The following is a 14812-nucleotide window of genomic DNA, read 5'->3' as shown; positions in this document are numbered from 1 at the left end:
CTTTGTTTAATAGGACTTCCTTAATGAGTAATAAAGGGCCGTTTTAGGCGGCCGTTAAAATTTGAAGTTAGAAAACTATTTTCAATTTGTTTATAGATTCAAAACTAGACATAGTTTTGGTGTTGGTTACTTTCAACTCTCATTCAAGACCCTCAGATTAAAAATATCGCAGAATTCTGTAAGAATAAAATCTATGGGTGTTAACAAATTTTAAATAAATTACATAACTCTAAACAATAGGCCTGAAGTATTTTGTGGTTAAATCTGTTGGAAAGCTGCGAGAGACGTCGTCTAAACTAAACAGACATAACTTCTCCAAATATACATTAAATGCGCATCTAAATGGAAAGAAGTTGCAGACTAAGGACTATAAAACTATTAGTAGTGTGGTTTTTACCTTTAAGATAACCTCGCAAGTCCTAGACTGTGGTGGCCCCCATGGCATCACGATTCATGGCTACACTCCCACGCTCTCTTCAGTTCAGAATACCTCCTCTTGGGACTGTGGAGAGCTGCCGGTCGCCGTGCGGCAATGCCTGGACGACCTTGCCCTCCAACCTGCATCACTACTTCACTCATTTCATTCCACTTCTTCTTCTTCTTCATCCCCACCACCCATTCGGGCCTTTATATTTAACTTGGCTTCTTGGCTGTGTTTACCTTCAATAAAAACATAGATCTGTCAATCACTTCGGCACTTATCTTTCTTCTATTTTTTTAATCAATTTTCAATTTCCCCGTCCAGTAAACTGAGCATATCTTCTTTCTTCTTTTAACAGACTTAGTGGTGATTGCAGGTTGATTGAAGAAACAATACAGATTATTGAGTTGTCCTCCAATTACTCCGTGAACTAAAAGTGATTCATTCAAGTAGTTCACTATTGATATAAAAGAAACTATTGATTCAAAAGCTCTGGTAGTACACATAATGTAATAATATCAAATTGTACCGCTATACTTAGGATTCAAGATTGGCGAGGAATCGGTCAAATAAAACAACTCTTCTTTTTGCCAACGTTTCGACAAATATATTAGTCTTCTTTAGGGCCTGGATATTACAAATACAAAACAGAGTCAGTAACATAGAAAATCAGTAAAAATCAGTAATACAATAATAAACAGTAAAATACAATAAATTCTTTATAATTATTGAAACTTACATGGCTATGCAACCCGCATAGGCCCTGAAAAAGACAATATATTTGTCGAAACGTTGGCCAAAAAAGACGAGTTGTTTTTTATTTGACCGATTCCTCGCCAATCTTGAATCCTAAGCTTAACAATTTATGGTCACGAAACCTATATATTCATATTTGTATCGCTATATTTACGGTTTTCTTTAAAACCTTTGTATCCCATAGCAACACATTAAGATCTATCCAATTTTATTCGACGCAATTTCCTCTACAAAAATTTATTATTTTTTAATTTCAAACAAACTTGAAATGCTATTTATTTCATCAAACAATAAGCAATAAATTTTAATAAAATGGTATTTTTGGGTAATGTAAGAATGAGGTCAGTTAGAATTGTCGTTACGTGATCAGGCTTAAGCTGAAAAAAAAAAACCGCTCTGTATAATGTATTCAGTCCCAATCCCAATTGATCCCTCTGGTCCCATTATAATTATGAAAAGCAAGGATTAAATTGCCTTATATTTATCTTTTTATAATTCTGACAATTTGAATTTTTTTAAAATACCAGATTTTAATATTCAGTGAACCACAAAAGTATAGATTCAAAATAAAAAACAACTATATCTATAAATATAAATACCAAAATTACGGCAAACAAAATATTGTTTACGAAACTCGTCTCTCCAAATTTGTTTTGAAACATCAAAAGCAAGGACTTTCTGGGTTACTGGTTAAACTTTCGCCCCATTATTTTGTTTTTTTTTATTTTTAAAAGAATAACTTTTAAAACTCTTTGTAAAATTACTTTTTAAGATAAGTTTATTCTTCCGGATTAGTTGTTTTTTGGGAGGAAGTTTTAATGTGCCAAATAAATATTCTCGTTCTCACACATCCTCTGCCTTACTGGCATTTATTTTGAACATTTAAATTTAAAATTGAGCATTTGATTTCGTAAAAAAGTAAATATCTTTGCTTATTATTAAAAAATTGGGTTTATAAATGACCTTTTTTTTTGTATTATCATTATCAAATTTTTTAAAACTGAATTTAATATTATTTGAATAACGATTTGAGGCTTCACAGATCCAAGATTAACATTTTTTTTTGTATTCGAAATAGTGCTGCACGAGACCGAGACGAGGCGAGACTTTATGCAGTCTCGATCTCGGTCTCTCAAGTCTCGGTCTCGGTTTTTTTGAATTTTTGTTCAAGTATTAAAAGCGGTTTGCTATTAATAATCTTTTCAAAAAATGTTATTATTTTCTAATAATTATTTTAATTTATATATTGGTAATGAAAATGTGTGTAAAAGAAGACAACTATTTACACTTCAATGCATCATATATTACTATTACTGTTATATATCTTTATATAATTTCAAAAAGATGTTAAAAACGCGCCAAATCAAAGACCCAAATAACATATCTGCCTGCTATAACAAGTCGATTCGTGAAATAAAAAATACACCTCCCAACAAACTTCCCGCTCCATTAGTTATGGCTGTTGGTGAAGATAAAGAATCTGGTGATTCACCTTTTGACGACGACGACGACGACTGCATCAATATTTTTGCACATTTGCTCAAAAATCAGCAAATATCACCGAAGCATGGAAGACAGAAATAATTAATTACACCAAATTAGACCAAGCACCAGTAGACGTTGACATTTTAGAATGGTGGAAAACACTTGAGAATTCCTTCAAAAATTTGTCTAGAATGGCGAAAGATATTTTTAGTATCTGTGCAAGTTCAGTGCCATTGGAAAAATTATTTTCGCAAGCTGCGATGATAATGACCAATAGAAGATCTTCTCTAACTTCTGACTCAGTAAAAGCTCTTTTATGAATCAATGCTTGGGCAAAGTGTATCTTAAAAACGAAAATTTGTGGCAATATTTTTTAGATGCATAGATAGTCTTTTTTTTTCAAATTCACTAATTCTAAAATATAATTCAAATAATATCAAAGTTCAAAGTATTAGATTATTAATAGTGAAATTTATGAAATTGAATGAATGAATGATGTGAATAGTGAAATTTAGTGAATTTAGGTAAAAATTAGGTAATTCGAAGGGGGCCGCCACGGTAGCCGAGCGGTGCGAGACCTGCGAAGCTAATGTGTATTGTGGTACTGGGTTCGATTCCCGGTCTTAGGCCTTGGATTTTATTTAATGGTTAATATGAGAAATTTACAGTAAAGTATGTTTGCTAGTCGCCTCCGTCCGCGACACCTAATTGGTAGTTGGACGTAAAGCCCCGCCTGAAAAAATAGGCGATTACTTTACTTTGCTTACTTTACTTATGTAATTCGAAGTCAAATAGATGTATTAATATTGAGCATATATAATAAAATCGTATCTTTTAATAATTAATTCAATACCCGTAATGATTATTTATTAATAAAGAACACAATTTTATAATTTTGTAGCTAAAAATTAATATTTGAAAAACCGAGACGAGACCGAGATTTCTCGACGAGATATATATCATGTCTCGGTCTCGGTCTCGGTTGCTCAAGTCTCGTCTCGAATTTGTCTCGTTTCTCGTGCAGCACTAATTCGAAAATTCTTTTGCATGAATATTCTGAATTATTAGAGAATAGTACCGTACCATTCTGCTGGACCTTTTTACATAATGTTACACGATAATAAGTACAATTTTGTAAGTTCTTTACAAGTGAAATATGACTAAAATCAGACATAGTCTGTTAAATGTGTTGTTTTGCAACCAGTTAATAATATTTTACTTCTACAATTCTCTAAAATAATTTCAGCATTGAATAGATTAGAAAATATTGAAATATTTAACTGATAAAAAGGATTAAATATGATAAACACCTGCCAGATACGAGATTGCGATCGGCCAAGTGGGTGAAAATGTTTACGAGTAACGGACCTTCTGACAAGTTATTTATTTCATGATTTTTTCCTTCTTAATTACTAAGAAACTGGTTACCCTGTTTTCTCTTGGTACCTGATTTCTACATTTCAGACAGAGACAGTCGGTACCCCTACCTAATCCCGCGTCGATCAGTAGGTCTAATCAGGGATTAATCCTATATTTGTGCCTTAACCGAGGCCTTAGATTGAGTAGTGAGTGAAATTTTTAATTACAACTCTTTTTATTTATTAAATCTAAAATCATTAAAAAAAAAACCAACCTACGCTAATTTGATTTGCCTTGATTTGAAATTAAAATACAATGACGTATTTCTGCTGAGCAGATAATAGCAAATAAATGTAATTATAATGTTGTCTGGAGTTTCAATTAACAAATCCATTTGCTGCTCCAGAAATTCCATACCAAATAAACAAGAGCATAATGAATATGCATGGTATTTAGTATAGTAAGCTATTATAGCTCTTTATTTGGCTAAAATTTAGTATTAATTAAGTATAAAACAATAATAATAACAGGAAATTTGGCCTTTGATACAAATGACTTTCTAAATTTGCAATTTACGTTAATAAACTTTCTTGGAATCCCCACACTAGACTTAAAAGAACAGAACTAAACAGACGCTATCGACTACTTAAAAGACTCTTAGACGATAGATCGAAACTCTCTCTGGACAACAAAAGACTGATTTATACTTCTATTTTGAAACCCATCTAGGTGGGCGTACAGAATAGAGCTGTGGGGTTCAACCAAACGCTCCAAAACTCAAAGGATTCAATCGCTGCAATCTAAAATACTTCGAACTATTGTACACGCTCTATTTTACGTCTCCCAACCTGGACTATACAACCTGACCTTAACATTCCTTTTTATCACCCAAGTTGCTAAAACAAGACACAGAAAACTCCATTTCAGCCTGCAATCTCATATAAATCCTCTAGCTAAAAATTTTTCTTCAAGAACTCTTCCTGATAACCCGGACAAGACGTCTTGAAAAGACAGTGTGGCCTCGTGATCTCCTCTCCAGTGAAGAGAGTGATTAACCATCTAATGTTTTGGAGTGTTACCACTGGGTAACTTCTCCACTCGTTACCTTATCATTTGTTACTCTGTTATCACTGTTACTTATAGCGCTGATCACTAACGCGCTGATTGTAGCATAAATAAATGCAAAAAAAAAGTTTATAAAATTTTTTTGAATCATAGAATTTCTATGAAGTTCAAATATTGAACATGTTCACAATATGTGATTCTGTTGAAGGAAGCGTGGCGTCACAGCTCATCGAGAGCCTACTGAATTTGGAAGAATAAGTGGGGTGAAATTTGAGCCTATTTTGGGAGAAATTTTAACCCTTATAATAACAAGAATTAAGTATATAAATTATATTTGAAATTTGAAAAAAAATTCGAATTGTTCGCCCTGATTGAATAGATTTTGAATTTTCCTGAACTAAGGAGTATCGATATGGAAACCTTCACTCTCTTCCGGTGCTCTTTTTTAAAATTCACTGATCCACTTCCGTTCTATACGACGGATAAGCTACCAGGATAACGGGATTGGAAGCCATTGTAAGCAAAGAAGCTGCCAGCCGTACTATCTCATGCTTGTTTCCTAGAATCTCGGACCGTCTTGAAAACCAGGAAACCAAGGACCGTATTTTATTGCTCCAAAAAGATTACCAAAAAATATTGATTTTTACTAGAACCACAGAGCTTTGATGACGTCTGTCTAATTGGGGCGTTCTCGTCTAAGTCTTCAAATTGAGAAACCCTAAGTCGTCACGGATTTCTGTTAGAATAATACTGTCTCGATTGAATAAAAGAACAAAATTAAATAACCTTTACGTATTATTAGATTATAGTTAAGCGGACAAAAAAAAGCCAACAGAAACCCGTCGTTTTATTTAAAGAAATGCCAGGCTTTTTGACTTACATTAGTTAATGGAAACCGCCGTTTAAAGTTCTGTAAAGAAAGAAAAACAAAGAGGAAAATCTAGCCTCATTTTCTGGTAATTTATTACCCAACAGCATTACCCCGGCCTGTCACTGATTTCTCCAAATAACCACTGCATCTCCAGTTGGGCTAGATGACGACCCGTTCTTTCATTTTCCTTCTGTACAGTAATCTATCACCCTTTTTAAAAAGAAAAGAGAGCCACCCACCAACTATATTACTTTGCCCGTAGGTTTGCACAAACGTGTCAATGCAATTTCCATGATATTTTGGAAACGTGAGTTTCAGCTTTTGAAGCCTGCTGAACTAGAAAAGGTTTTCCTTTTGCATTTTAACTGTTTTCTAATTTTTCAGGGGCATTTATATAAAAAAAAAGAAGATTTTAAAATTAGATCAATTAATAACAAAAAGCACAAGTTTTTCTTCACTTTTAATGGATACCTTTTTACCCGAGAAAAATTGGATTTACGAAGTGAAAAACTAAACCCGTAGATCACTATAGTCTTTAACAAAGAAGGTGGTGCGCTACCTTGGACTCCACATAGACAAACGACTCACGTGGAACCCACACACTAGACTTAAAAGACAAGCAATGACAAAACGTGCGAAACTGCTTTATATACTACTTGGACGACGCTCCAAATTACCCATTGAACTCAAACGATTACTATACAGTACTATCCTTAAACCTATGTGGACCTACGGACTAGAGCTGTGGGGTTCAGCCAAACCTACAAAATATAAGGACAGTACAAACATTTCAGTCAAAACTCCTCCGACAGATAGCTGACGCTTCTTTCTACGGTGACTAACCTCACTCTTCACACCGACCTCAACATTCCCTTCATAGACCAACTCGCCAAAACTAAATACCTAAAATTCCATGCTGCTCTCTCGACTAGCTCTAATCCTCTTGTGCTGTCTCTCGCTTCCTCTGACATCCTAATACTCCTCGCCGACTGAATCGCCAGTGGCCCCGCGACTTCCTTGTACTCTGAAGATCTTAAAGATCATTATTCTCTTATCTCTCCTCTCTCCTATAGAGAGTGCTACCGCTGGGTAGTTTCTCTCCTCCCGCACCAGTTCATCATCCTCTTCATATTTACTTATTGTATACTGCATACAGATTGTAAATTACAAAATAAATTTTAAAAAAACAAAGAAGTGAAAGCTACGTTGGGATAGCATAGTGAATTTCCCCGCTTTTCTCTTCATAGGATGCTTTTTACAGGACAATTGTCCGATGATGGACAATACTGCAGAAGAGAACGCAGTCTGGGGGCTACCAATGCACTGGAAAAAAACTCCGGGCGCCAATGACCTCAGATGTTGACGCCTTTTATAATATTAAATAAAAAAGTCTTCAACATAAGTACATCAAGAGAGTTGGTTTCAGGGGGTAGAACCATCCACCCGGACTTCCGTGAAAAATATTTTCGAATAAATAGTGGCAATCAACGTAATTCATTGTACCCAGATCTAAGGCAAGATTAAATCGTCCAACTCTCCCTACATCCTTATAGATAAATTGATTCTCCTTAATCATTCACGTAAGATAAGATTAGATTGGATTTCATGAAGGGGTTGGCCAATCAGTCTGGGCCACCTCACGTCCCAGGAGATCTGTCGTGGCGCCTTCCAGTTGTCTATCACTAGTGTGCGTCCTCTAGTCCTATCTGTCTGATTAGACTTAAGTGTCTGGAAAGGGACTACTGGAATAAAGCTAGAAGACACCAAGGTTTCCTTCTCCAAAGTACCAAAACACTCAGCCATGCACGCCCTTTCTAAAAGGCTACATCCAATATACACTGAGCTTACACAGGCTAATCCGTTGATAGGACGCCTTTGGGTTACGTATGTTTACTCTGTCCCCAGTGGCTTTTCAAGAGAAGCTTACGAACGTACGAAAGGTCCCCAGAGTCTTTTTTTGGTTGCAATATCGTAGTAGAGGGATGGGATTAGCTGTGAGGTTAGCATACTGGACTCCCACGCGGAGGTCCCGGGTTCGAATCCAGCTGCTGACCCTTAGATTTTCTCTTCCTAGATGCTTCTTACAGCTCACTGTCCGGTGATGGGCAGTGTTGTCTGTAACGAGAGAACACTGTCCGGAGGCCGGCAGTGCACTGAAAAAAGCTCCGGGCGCCAATAACCTTAGATGTTGACGCGCCTTAAATCATTAAAAAAAAAAAAATGTAGTAAATTTAAGCGAGTGGCTAGACTATGCCTATCTTTGATTTAGGACTTCACCCGCCATTGCTATATCTTATTTATGCGTGTAAACACTGTTGGCTGCACCTTAGATGTGCAGTAAGTGACTCAGATCCTTTGAAGGTACATTGGGAACAACTGCAGGCTATACTAAACGCCCGGATAACGTCAGTAGCTCATCAAAATGTCCTTCAAGACAATCTCACGCTACTTGAAATCAAAATGGAAAGCTTGATGTCCAGAAGTGCCCAATAACTGAGCATGACAATTCATGAGTTAGTTAAAGTACCAGCTTAATCATTTCTATTTTTCATAAATTGCAACATTGTTCAAATATTTTTTAATTAATTTTAATAATATTATTGTTTTCAATAAATCAATTAATATTTGCTTGTAACAACTTATCACTGATAACGGACTTCATTTATCTTAAGTATAAAATACCAATATAATTAAGTGAGATTGATAAGTGCGAGATATGTTGATAAAAATACTTGTAAATGAATTATTCATCATTAAAAAAAGTGAATTCTTTAAAAAACTGAAATTGAACTTGAGAAAATAAAGAAATAAATGGATTTTTGAACTAATAAAACTCAAACAGCTCGTTCTCGGATACAATTTAAAAAAACTGCAGAATAACCAGAATCTATTTTAGGCAAGCAATATTTCCTAAATTGTGGAGTGAGTTAGGACAAAATTTAGTGCTTAAATTTTCATCTTTAATTTACATTTTGGGCGCTTTTCCATAATTTTCTCAGAAGGTCATCATTTAAAGTTGGGAGAAATACTTTAAAATCCAGTCAGTTGGTTATTTCTACTGTTAAAACTTGGTGATGGTTATTTCAAAATTCAAACCACAATTTCCTCGTGGTTAACGAATTTCATGGAATCTATTTTAGGTTGTTGAGACAGGAAGGGCCAAGAAAATTATTTTAGACAGACGAAGAAGCATTAAATTTTGAAACGGACGAAGTCTGGAAGTGAAGCTTAAATTCTAAATTTATGTATTTGCCAGCACTTTTGGTGAATAATCTTCACTAATTACGGGTTCTCCTATAACGTTCAATTAGGCTGGGAAATTAAGGGAGACAGACCCAATTTTCCACAGCCATCTATCTTAATATTAAACAAGTCTTCATAATCGCACATCCATGTTATTTGTGAAACTGTCCCTCTGGACGCCATTTAAATTTAGAAATACAGGTTATTTCCATCCAAATTTGCCCCCCCCCTCACGTCTATCTCTAGTTTAACTATGTAAATATAATTTAAATGTACCTACCCATTTGGGGCCACCATGGGACTGTCCAATGAGATTTCATGTTGTGACAAAATTTTACATAATACTGGATTACACTGTGGTGGGTAATGCGATTATTTCACTATGGACAGACTATGGGGGGAAAAGTGCCCCCAGGATTAGGGAGATGTTTCCATCAGCTGATAATTCTCTTATTCATATCATGTGCGCTTATTGTTTTAGGCCATCCTGCAGCTCTGTCCAATCAATGTCTACTTCTTAAACAACCACCAGATTAAAACAATATGAAAAACTTAACTGACCCTTGCTATTAAGAAATAATATTGTAATAATAAGATTTATATTTTATAAATCGGCATTTCATCAAAAGTTGAAGTTTTTAAGTTCTCTATGTCCGAGGTGTGGCTATTAAATAACGAGACTATTGCTGTAAAACATTTTATTTTAAAATTTATATATATTTAGTTATTATCACCTTCAATATACACCCCTCCCCTATCCCTACAACGCTCCATGCGAATTTACCATTGTTCGAAACAGTGCTGGAAGTCTTTTTCTGTGAGCTCCTGCATGACGCGTGCCGCTTTTTCTTTCACAGCTTCACAGCGGACTGAAATCATGTTCCTTTTAATGCAGATTTGACTTTGGGGAACAGATAAAAGTCACATGGGGCTGCCAGGTCAGGCGAATAAGGCGGATGGCCTAAAACTGGGATGTTGTACTTGGCTAGAAACGTCTTGCGACAGACAGTGTTGTCTTGATTGAGAACCCCGTGACTTGTTCTTCCACAAATCGGGTCGTTTTTTTCCATACTCTTTCACAGATTTGAGCAAGCACCTCATGGTAGTAATGTTGATTAATTAGAATCGATATTTTTATCCGTTTTGGACGTGGAAGGGCGATCCGGGCGGTCATCATCTCCGACGTCTTCTCGCGGCCATCTTGGAAACGCTTGAACCGCTCAAAAACTCGCGCACGTGATTAACATTCATCACTATAAACTTATTTTAATAAAAGATAAGTTTCAGTAGCGGTTTTATCAAGTTTTGATTTGCAATTTCACGACAATTCTACTACATGTGTTGTATCATGTTTTCGGCAAAACGAAACTAACACCTCTTACCCAAACGACGGTTCCGGTCAGGCAGATTTCTCTACAAACACGAGAGAGACGCTGCAATCGAAAGAGAAGGCTTTACGCTGCACAGCTGTTCGGTCGTTAGGATTTGGCGCATGCATAGTTCTTCTGTAGCAGCATCAGTCTCGTTATTTAATAGCCACACCTTGTATGTGATCAAAATATTTATTTCTCCCTTTATTGATCAATTGGCCAGCGTAATACATCGGCGCAACAAGCAAATATGACGGAACGTATAACAGCATAGATAAAATAAAGTACAAAGTAAAGTAAAAACTAAACAAAATAATACAATAAAACAAAATAAAATAAAATCATTGGAAGGGCATGAATGAAGCCCCATCCAACGATGATCATCACAAGTCGGTTAAAGCAGAATACCAAATGGATTGAATACGAAGAACGGCCTTGTTTACCTCTCGACCAGGAGATCGCGAATCCATCGGCGCCTCAGTCTGCGAGTTGGATTTGACGGGCAGTTTAGTGCTGCAAAATATTTCGAAAACAAAATTTCATTTGAAACCCAAACTTTATATTACGATAGGACTCTACCTTGGGGCTCATTGCTAACTTAGCCCCCCTTCAACCGAACATGCCACCTCACAGAAATAAGTTACCCCCTTTTTTTATATTTGCTTCCCCAAGAAATGGTTTCCTATGATTATATTTTAATTTAATATATGCTCATCGTGTACTCTTGTAGATCTAGAGAACTTTAATTTGAAGTATTTGTCCGAGGAAATTGGATTAACAGATTCTTCTGAGAGATTATGTAGACTTCCCCATTTTCAGGTACCATTTTAATGATGAATAGGTAGCCGAGCGGTTATAGGCGAGCCCCAAAAAGCTAAGAAGTTTTGTGGTTAGTGGGTTCGATTCCCAGTCTAGACATGAAATTTTATTTAATGGTTAATACGCGAAATTAAAAGTAAAGTATGTTGAGACTAAGTATTTTTAAAATCCATTTTTGGTTTTTTGTAACGTAAATAATCAATTTCATTGCAACTACAAGATTACTATATTAACGAAATTATGGAGGATATAATATGCGCGCTTTTACACCAGATATTTATTGAGATCTAGAGTAACACATATCACGTGCTGAAGGCACGAAGGCGCCAACTAATGTTTGTGATGTCGCCGCAGACCAGTTTGTTAATGAAAATTAATGAGTTTGTCAGTTTGAAATTCTGCTCTTTCATCATTTATTGTTTCGTAACAGTTATTTTATTTCTTTCTCACTTTTTTATTTTGAATGCTTTTTATCATGAGGAATATTGGAAGTGTGTTAAAATTTTTTCATTTATTAATAATCACTGGAGAAGCTACCCGGCAGTAGCATTGCACAAATTAAGTTAAAAGAAAGAAAACCATCACTTGACTGGCGCTTTAATCGCCAGCGATGGTGAACGGATAGTGTAGGATGTAGAGATTTATGGAAATAATTGATTGCAAGGCCAGGTTGATCGAAAGAACTTAAAGGTCTCCTTGGAATGGTTAAATTGGATAGATAGAAGGTTGTATGTATTAACCATTGTACAGGTTCAAAAGATTTTGATTGGAAGAGATGGTAATCTTTGAAGGAGGCACCACGGTAGCCGAGCCGGTTAGAGGCGAGACTTGTAAAGCTAATATGCATTGTGGTACTGGGTTCGATTCGTCGGTCTTAGACCTTGGATTTTATTTAATGGTTAATACAAGAAATTTTACAGTAAAGTGTGTTTGCTAGTCGCCTCCGTTCACGACACCTATTTTGGTAGTTGAACGTAAAGCACGCCTGAAAAAATGGGCAATTACTTTACTTTTTAATCTTCTGAAGGATGAAGCATTTTGGTTGAACCTCACAGTTCAATTCCGTACGCCCGAAGATAGATTTTAAAAAAGTATTGTATATAAATCATTTAGGGAAAGACTGGATCTGTTGTCAAGTAAACAAGTAAATGAAGAACAGTTTTTTGTTTCAATGTGGCTTGAACATTTCAATGTTCGGTTAACATGAGTTCAGTTCAATTACAGTCGACTCTCGATAAATCGAAATCCAAGGGACTACAAGAAAAATTCGAATTATCGAGACTTCGACTTATCAAGAAGTTCGAATTATCAAGAAGGGGAAAAAAATTCGAATTATTAAGAGTTTTGATTAAGTATATATGTATGTACATACGTATATTGAAAATATGTATGAGCTTACCTAAGTTTTAGACATATATAGCCTCAAGTAAAAAAGTAAAAATAATGAAAACGACAAAAAAAGAACAAAAAAATTACATATGTATTAAAATTTCAATAAATAGTAATATACATATGTACCTAATTAAAAAAATGAACAGTTTTTTGTTACAATGTGGCTTGACTTAGTCAGTGACTTAGAATTGTAGAAAGCGTTGATGGTGGAATATTGAAAGTTTTGGCGATATCTTCTTTTTTTCGAACCACTTTTCACGGCCGCGATACTGTTTTCTTTGTCGGACACAGTAAGGGAGATGTACTTCCCATCGTGACAAACTAAGAAAGAGAATTGGAAAGTTAAACTGGGCTGAATGGAGGGAAACATTACGCAGGAAATGAACAATGAGCGGAAAATGAGAAGTAAACATTACTAGGGAAAATTCGAATTATAAAGAGGGGAAGCGGCCTGGTTCGAATTATAGAGCCTTCTCGCCCCCTGTTGTTAAGGGAAAAGGATTTCGAATTATCGAGCGAATCAAAATACATTGCATTTTTTCGATTTACCGAAGTTAACAGCTGAAGAGTTCGAATGATCGAGAGTCGACTGTATTTTCAGTCGCATGTGCAAATTCCAATTTAGTTTATTTCTACGAATATAAATTCCAAATAGTAGGCGACATTAGTTTATGACGAAGTATTTTAAAAAATGTTTACATCAGCACAATTCTCCTCCACTTTTTGTAAATCCAATAACTTACTTGAAAAATTTCATTATTTTTTATGGCACCATGGATAGGGATAATTCCATCCCTAGAATCCCAATAATTCCTTTAAGAGTAGTTAGTAATAGAAGTAGTAATAGTCATGCGAGTGTTCGCGCTGCAAATTTATACTGAAGGTGAGTAATTCTTTAATAAGTAACTAATATTTTTATCATTTTAGTTGAAAGCTTTTTTTTTCCATGAACTAAATGCTGACAAATAAAAAAGAAAACTACAATGTTTAGAAAAAAGGTCATAACTTCACTACCTGAAGCCATTAGGTACTAAAAAGGGAAGGTTACTCACTGGTCAGTGTTGCCCTTCAAACAAATTTATTCTTCTTAAAAAGAGAAAAGAATGAGGGGGCCTCCATTTTCCCCTACAAAACATATTAACTTACTCTAATGTTCTCATATTTTTTGGAAACACATTTAAAATGTAATAAAATTTATTTATTATCTATTAAATAGTAATATATATATATTGTTCTTTCTCTTACTCTACTAATAAGAGGTTATGTAATCGTGCAGATTGTTGAGTTTCCAGTTTTCACTGGAAATATTCGTTTTGCGCAATTCAGGGATCCAAAATAGTGGTTTTTACAATATGTTCTCCCACTCTGGTGTTTGTAAAGTAATCGCCTAATATTTCTGGCAGGACTTGAACGTTCAACTACCGAAAAGGCGTCCTGGGCGGTGGCGGAAGCGCATATTTTATTAGTGACGTTTTTTTCTAACAGATAAAAATTACCTACATGCGGGATTCGAACTGTAGACTTATCATTTAATAACTTTTAGTTATTTAGTCCAAGCTTAAGAACCGCATTACTCCAAAAACTCCTCATTACGAGTAAATTTGTGTAACCACCGTAATTCTAAGAAGAAAAATCGCTAAAAACTGAAAATTGATATTTTGCCTAAATGCCGATCGGAAAATGCCAAAATCAATCAATCAAAATTGGCAATCGGAGCTTTTTTAAGTGCACTGTCGGCTTCCGGAAAGAGAAAATCTAAGTACCGATGAACTAATTCCTTCCGTTCGCAATAAAATATTTTTTTTTTTTAATAATTTCTTGAGAGTACAACCTTGAATGTCATGGAGAATTCAGATATGAATCAACATACTACCACCTCCAAGTGGAACCAATACAAAAAACTCGTATGACATTTATGAGCTCCAAATAATTCAATTTGGCTATGTGTTGTTACTTTTGTAACATTTAACATGCTTTTTATTGGACAGAAAATTGACAACCTGACAATAAGATATTTAACAAGAAGAAAAA

General features: G+C 35.2%; 1 protein-coding gene across 1 annotated transcript in view; it reads left to right on the top strand.

Moving 5' to 3' along the window:
- The window catches only part of dlp (glypican dally-like), a 326011-nt gene that overhangs the window by 1391 nt on the left and 309808 nt on the right, over nucleotides 1-14812 (top strand). The gene's annotated exons all lie outside the window — the stretch shown is intronic.

Source organism: Rhodnius prolixus, unplaced genomic scaffold (assembly GCF_049639745.1).
Source record: "Rhodnius prolixus isolate KJV_2025 unplaced genomic scaffold, Rpr scaffold_13, whole genome shotgun sequence".
Lineage (NCBI taxonomy): Eukaryota > Metazoa > Arthropoda > Insecta > Hemiptera > Reduviidae > Rhodnius > Rhodnius prolixus.
The sequence above is the reverse complement of the archived record's forward strand: the minus strand, read 5'-3'. Positions and strand labels throughout refer to the sequence as shown.